This window comes from Heterodontus francisci, chromosome 3, assembly GCF_036365525.1.
Source record: "Heterodontus francisci isolate sHetFra1 chromosome 3, sHetFra1.hap1, whole genome shotgun sequence".
Classification (NCBI taxonomy): Eukaryota; Metazoa; Chordata; class Chondrichthyes; order Heterodontiformes; family Heterodontidae; genus Heterodontus; species Heterodontus francisci.
Window position 1 is genome coordinate 117,138,396 of NC_090373.1, and position 6,168 is coordinate 117,144,563.

Genomic DNA, 6,168 nt, shown 5'->3' on the forward strand with positions numbered 1-6,168 from the left:
GCCCACCAGGACCCCCAACGCCGACAAGGCCCCACCGTATTTTACCAGCGGCAGCGAGACTTCGGTGGGGTGCCCCCCACCCTCCCCCCCCCCCGCTCCCAGGGTGGCAGGGCCTTCATTTACATATTAAAATAAATGGAAATAAATTTAAATCAACTCACCTTGTCCCGGCGGCTGTCCCATGCCGATATTACGGCCGCCAAACGGAAGTCCCGCGCTTTCGGAACTCTTCAGAGTTCCAAGGTGTGACACTGGTGGGGAGAAGGGAGCAGTGAAATCTTCAGGTCGGCAGGGGTGTAGGAGCAGGGAAAACCACTGTGATTGGTTGTGGGGAAGGGGTTGAGGGTCAAATGTTCTGAAGGTGGGAGGTTAAAGTTTGTAACTTTCAAATTGTTTTTCGGGGGATGGGTTATTTTATTAATAACTCAGTGGGGTGTGGGGGGAGCGGTTGGAAAGGCAATTGAAAGTGTTCCTGACGTTTTATTTGTAATTTCTGGGCGCCGGCACCTTTAAAAATTTTATTGAGCCTGAAGGGCTAGAAGCCTTTAAAAATGTTGCTGGCGCCTACGCGGTGGTGCAGGATGCCATTACCGGGTACAGAGCGGCCGCCCCTTCTACATCATCGGGATGGCTGCTCCGTCCCCTCCATTTAAATGAGCCTCTGTGCGAAATATCGCGGGGGCTGAGCAACGGCGCATCCGTTTCTGAAGGCTGCCGACTTCAAAGCGCTCCGCCATGATGTGCTGCGCGCTAATAAAATTCAGCCCCTAAAGTATATATACAGTAAAAATTATAACTTTTGAAATTTGAATTAACCTTTTTATCTCTACAGGTTGCAACTTTTCCTGTGGTCACAAAAGGGATTTGGTGGAGGAGGGTGGGGTACAGATACACAAATCACTAAAAGTAGGCAATGCACGATAATGCCATTAATAAAGCAAACAAAGCATAGGGTTCATTTCTAGAGGGATAGCATTGAAAAGCAGAGAAGTTATGTTAAACTTATGTAGAACCTTGGTTAGACCATACTTGGAGTACGGTGAACAGTTCTAATGAGGATATAGAGGCGTTGGACAAGGTGGGAAAAGATTCACAAGGTTGATATCAGAACTCAGAGGTTATAGTTATCAGGAAAGGCTGAACAAGCTAGGGCTCTTTTCTCTAGACAAGAAAAGGCTGATAGAGGTCTTTAAGATTATGAAAGCGCTTGATAGACTATATGTATAGAATATGTTTCAACTTGTGGGGAGACCAAAACTAGGTATCATAAATATGAAAATGTACAGACATAAATCCAACAGGGAATTCAGGAGAAACAACTTTACCCAAAGACAACTCCTAATTCATATGTTTGTATGTATGTAAGACTGGTAAGAGTAGTACAAAGAGTAGTTGAGGCGAATGGTATAGGTGCATTTCAGGGGAAGCTCGATAAGCGCATAAAGGAGAAAGCAGTTTGCGAATATGCTGATAGGGTTGGATGAAGAAGGGTGTGGAGAGGCTCATATGAGCATTGAACTGGCATTGCCCAGTTCGGCTGAATGGCCTCTTGCTATGCTGTAGACTCCATATAATTTTATGTATTTAGACAATCGTTCATTCACAAGTCAAGGATAGATAATCCTTGGAGAGTTCGGACTTGCCCACAAGAGTGATTTAAAATACAAGAAGTGAAATAACCTACATTAAGAAAACTAGAAAAGAAAAACACATTTAACAATCTGTGCAGACCTTTCCGCAGCTAGCAATTATAGATATATTTGTTATTTTCTCTTGTAAGATGCCTGGCCTCCACAATAACTATTCACAGTGGGAAATCAAGAGCACACCATGTAAAAAGTGCAGGTGCAGACTCACATCCCATCATTCTGTGATGAAGTGTATTGCAGTATTCCTTCATGAGCTTCTTTAATACTCCTTCAGCAGGCACTGATTAAGATTATTTCCATTTTAAAAGTTGGTTCTGAGACTGTTAGTCCCGGGTAAGCCACAGTTTCCTCCAGTTAAGCACTGGGGAAGACTGAAACCATTGTCTTCAGCTCCACCACAAATTCCATACCCTCACCACCAATACCACCCTCCTCTATGGCTACTGTCTCATGTTGAAACAGACTGATTGCAACCTCGCCATCAAACTTGACTCCAAACTGAGCTTCCAAAATCATATCCTCTTGATAATAAGCACTGCCTGTTTCCACCCCCGTAGCATCAACCTCCTGCCCCCCATTACCTCAGTCCATCTGCTGCTGGAACCTTCCCATATCTTTTTGACTTCCAGACCCAACTAATCCAATGTTCTCACTGGCTTACCACCGTCTACCGTCCATTAAATTCAGTTCGTCCGAAACCCTGTTATCCATATACTGTGCCACACCATGTCATGCTGAATCATTGCTCCTGCGCATCCTGACCTACGTTAGTTTCCGATCCGCCAGTGCTTCCAATTTAAGATTCTCTTCCTCATTTTTAAATTCCTTCATTCTTCCTTCCTTCATTCACCATTGCTGGCTGTGCCTTCAGCCATCTAGGCCCTATAATCTAGAATTCCTTCCCTAAACTTCTCCACCTAAGCAAAACCCACCTATTTTAGCAAGGTTTTAGTTGTCACTCCTATGCATATCCTTCTTTGACTGGGTTACCAGTTATAGGAAGCATCTTCGAATGTTTTACGATATTAAAAGAGCTGCAGAAATGAAAGACATGGGACACATGTAGAGACTGTGACCTTATAGAAACAAGAATTTCAAACCAAGAAGTAGTCATTAATTCATTGTTTTGTGAGAGAACTAGAATTCACGTGCACTTATGGCCTAAATTCTGAAGGCAGTTACATACTGAGTGAAAACATTGCTACAAGTATAAATTGAGATACATGATGTTAAGAAAGTGCTTCTGTGTTTGGTAAATATATTTTTTGAGGAATTCATAGTCAAACTGAAGAAATGTTGGGCCAGTTTTATCCCAAGAGGGTCATCAAGAAGACACTGAAAGGACTCGTATGACAACATTATTTACTGGTTATCACATGACTCAAGTTAAAAATAGAACAGAAACCCTGATAACTGGGGGCAGATGTGTGCAGAGAAGTGACAGGTCAGAAGGTGGACTTTGTATTTCCGGTTTCACTTTTGAATTGTTTGGAGTTGGGAACGAATTTTTTAAAAGTTGTTGGAGTTTAAAAAAATAAAACTGAAGGACAGAACCCCAGCTCAGTCCAGCCTGTTCCATCTCTTTAAAAAGACTGCAGAAAAGGGAGAGAACTTCCAAGGAGAGAAGAGATTTCCCAAGGAAAGAGCAAAGACCACAACCCAGCTCATCTTTCTAGCACTTCTCTAAAAGACCCTGAGAAGTCCACTGAATCAGGTCATCTCGTCTCCTGCCTTTGAAGGAAAGCCTGTTAAATTAATTCTCAATGCCGCCTGAAAAGAACTGTTCTAAAAGATCCCAGTGATCCGTCTGCGTGTACTCAGATGCCAGACTGTGTGCCAGTTTTGGATCACAATGTATCTCATCTCCTGTTTCTTCAAGAATGAGCAAGTATTCAGTCCAGGTGTTTTCTGTCTGTAACAGAGCTCTAAACAAAAATCCCTTTTATTTTTCCGGTTAACCGGTGTGTGTGAGAGTGTGAGGGGCTAAGGTAAAAAGGGAACTGAAATATTTCAATCTGTGTGTTTATGCTTTGCTTCATTACTGGTTAAGATTTGTTTTATAATAAACTGACAATTCTGTTGTTTATTCAAGAAACCTGGTTGGTGTGTTTTATTCTGGGAAAAATAAAGTATATGATTCACCGTATCGGTAAGTAGGAAAAAATTTCAGTATATGTTGTGACCTGTGGAGAAGTGGAACTAGAATAAACAGTGCACTCCTCACACCTCAGTTGTAACAGTAAAGAAGGAACAAAGTCTGAGCGAGGCCAGTAGAGTCCTGTGAAACTGCTGAGTTTATGAAGAAAAGAGCCTGAGGTTCAACTAGATCACAGTATAGATATTTGAGTGATTTAGAGAAAAATAAGTAACCATGAACATACTTTTAGTATGAGACCATATGCTGTTGAAATAGTTTTGTTGTTTATGAGTTACACAACTGGATATAGGATCGGAGGTCCAAAACCAATCCATTTGTCATCGTGCTCTTCAGAAAATATTTCAGTCAATATCTTGAGTCCATTAATGGATGATTATTGCAGATAAAAGCATGCTAATTTATGTCTTGATTTTAGCATGTGTGAGCATTGGTTTAACAAAATGAATGTTTATTTACTTCAGTGCAAGGACAGAATCCTGGTGTTGAGTTTGAGAGTAATAAAGGAACATTCTTTTGAAAATTCAAAAGAAATACTTCTTCTATAATTGTGCTTAAAGACAAAATTGAGAAGTAATATTATGTAAGTGTGCTGCCAGAGAAGAAGTTTGCCTCTTGGGAGCACATGGCAGAAACTTGAGCAGAAGCTGATATCCATCAAAATTGTGGGGGATGCATGTGACTGTATTCCCATCCCTGGCACATAGTGTTACTGATGGAGCAGTGAGTTCATAAAATTGGCCATTGTAGTAGAAATAATAATAGTTGTGGTTTTCTGTACATTTTAAATCTATTTTTAGTTATTTTCTTCTGATTTCATGGCTTACCTGTGTATCACTCCAGTCTCAGCTTAGAATTTAGATAATTAGGAACCAGAATTGCTGCATTCATGATGTGCTGCCAGATGTCCAACAGGGTAAGACTTTGTTAGGTTTCTTGACTCTATCACAAATTCCAGGACTGGAGACATTTTAATATCTGAGTCAGCTAGTTCACATCTGTGAAGACGCATAACAGCTACCCACCCGAGACTGCCAGCGGAAAATTGCAGTGGCTACCAGGGAACCCAAGGCCCTTCACCTTTTTGGACTCTTTGGAAAGCACATAATGAAAGCTACCCATGGTCTCAGAAAGCATGGGATCCACTGAGTCTAAGAGGGTGAACTGGGTACTGTACTTTATTGGCTGTAAAGTGCTTTGGGATGTCCTGAGGTTGCAAAATGTAAGTTCTCTCTCTTTCTCTATCCAAGGATGCCTCCAAAACACCCTAACCATAACTATAAATTAGGGATGGGCAATAAATGCTGGCCTAACCAGCGACGCCCATATCCTATGAATGAGCAAATTTTAAAAAATTGCTCCTTGAATAGGCAGATACTCCTCTGGGTCAGAAGTTCAGATGCAGGGCAAATGGTGTGGACAGTCAGTTCTACCTAAGTACCCCACAGCCAGTGAAACCCCAGTTTGCACCATCTCCTTAGAAAGCATGGGCCCACTTCTTACCAGTTTGTGGCTCAGCACTAGTAGCTATTTTCCGTAATTCTGGTTGAATAGAAGTAAGTGACATTTAGAATAGCATCATAAACAATTTTATTTGTTTTTCATATATAAAATACAAACTTTGAAATAATAAACAGCTTTATGGTTATAAATGCCGTTCAATTTTTATAATAAAGTGTTTTCTAACAGGAGGACCTTGGGTTTATTAAAGTTGACTTTGTAGTCCGCCATTCAGTTTTTCAACGTTGATTCCCATTGCTCCAGTCAATGCGTTAGCATCAATATTAACTAAAAGCAACCTCCAATGATTTAATTTTGACATAATTGCTTTGTAGGTTTAGAATTCATCACTTCTGAGAGATAATTGTTGTTATCAGGTTGGTTTTGAGTATGGCAGTGTAGAAAGCAGAAATAAACAAGCTTTTTACAGTTCCTATTTATTTTGTATCACTTCAGGACAAGACAACATAATATGAGAAAACCAATTTGTTGAAGGATATTTCAGTAAAATTAGCACTTGCTACTTTAAACCTGATTCAGTGTGAGATTTCTTATTTTGTGGCAGCCAGAGAATAAAGTGGCTGCATGTTATATTTCTTTGGAAAACACTTCTAGGTTTCATTTGAAGGGACCTGGATATTTCCCATTGACGTGGACTAATATCATCTATTATTCAGTTAGTGAAGTCGTAGGAGTAAGCTAATGTTTGATATAGAATTTTAAACCTTTGAAGCAATAAATTTTAACTATTATTCAACATTATTCAACATGATAAGAATTCTCAGCTCCTTTTCTGTAGGTTAGGATGGACATGACTGGTGCTAAATCTACTTTAAAACTGACATATAAGTGCAAATACATATT

The 6,168-nt window shown here is 40.3% G+C and overlaps 1 protein-coding gene across 1 annotated transcript in view; it reads left to right on the plus strand.

Moving 5' to 3' along the window:
- Positions 1 to 6,168, plus strand: part of nt5dc1 (5'-nucleotidase domain containing 1) — a 706,882-nt gene that overhangs the window by 229,094 nt on the left and 471,620 nt on the right. The window lies entirely within an intron of this gene.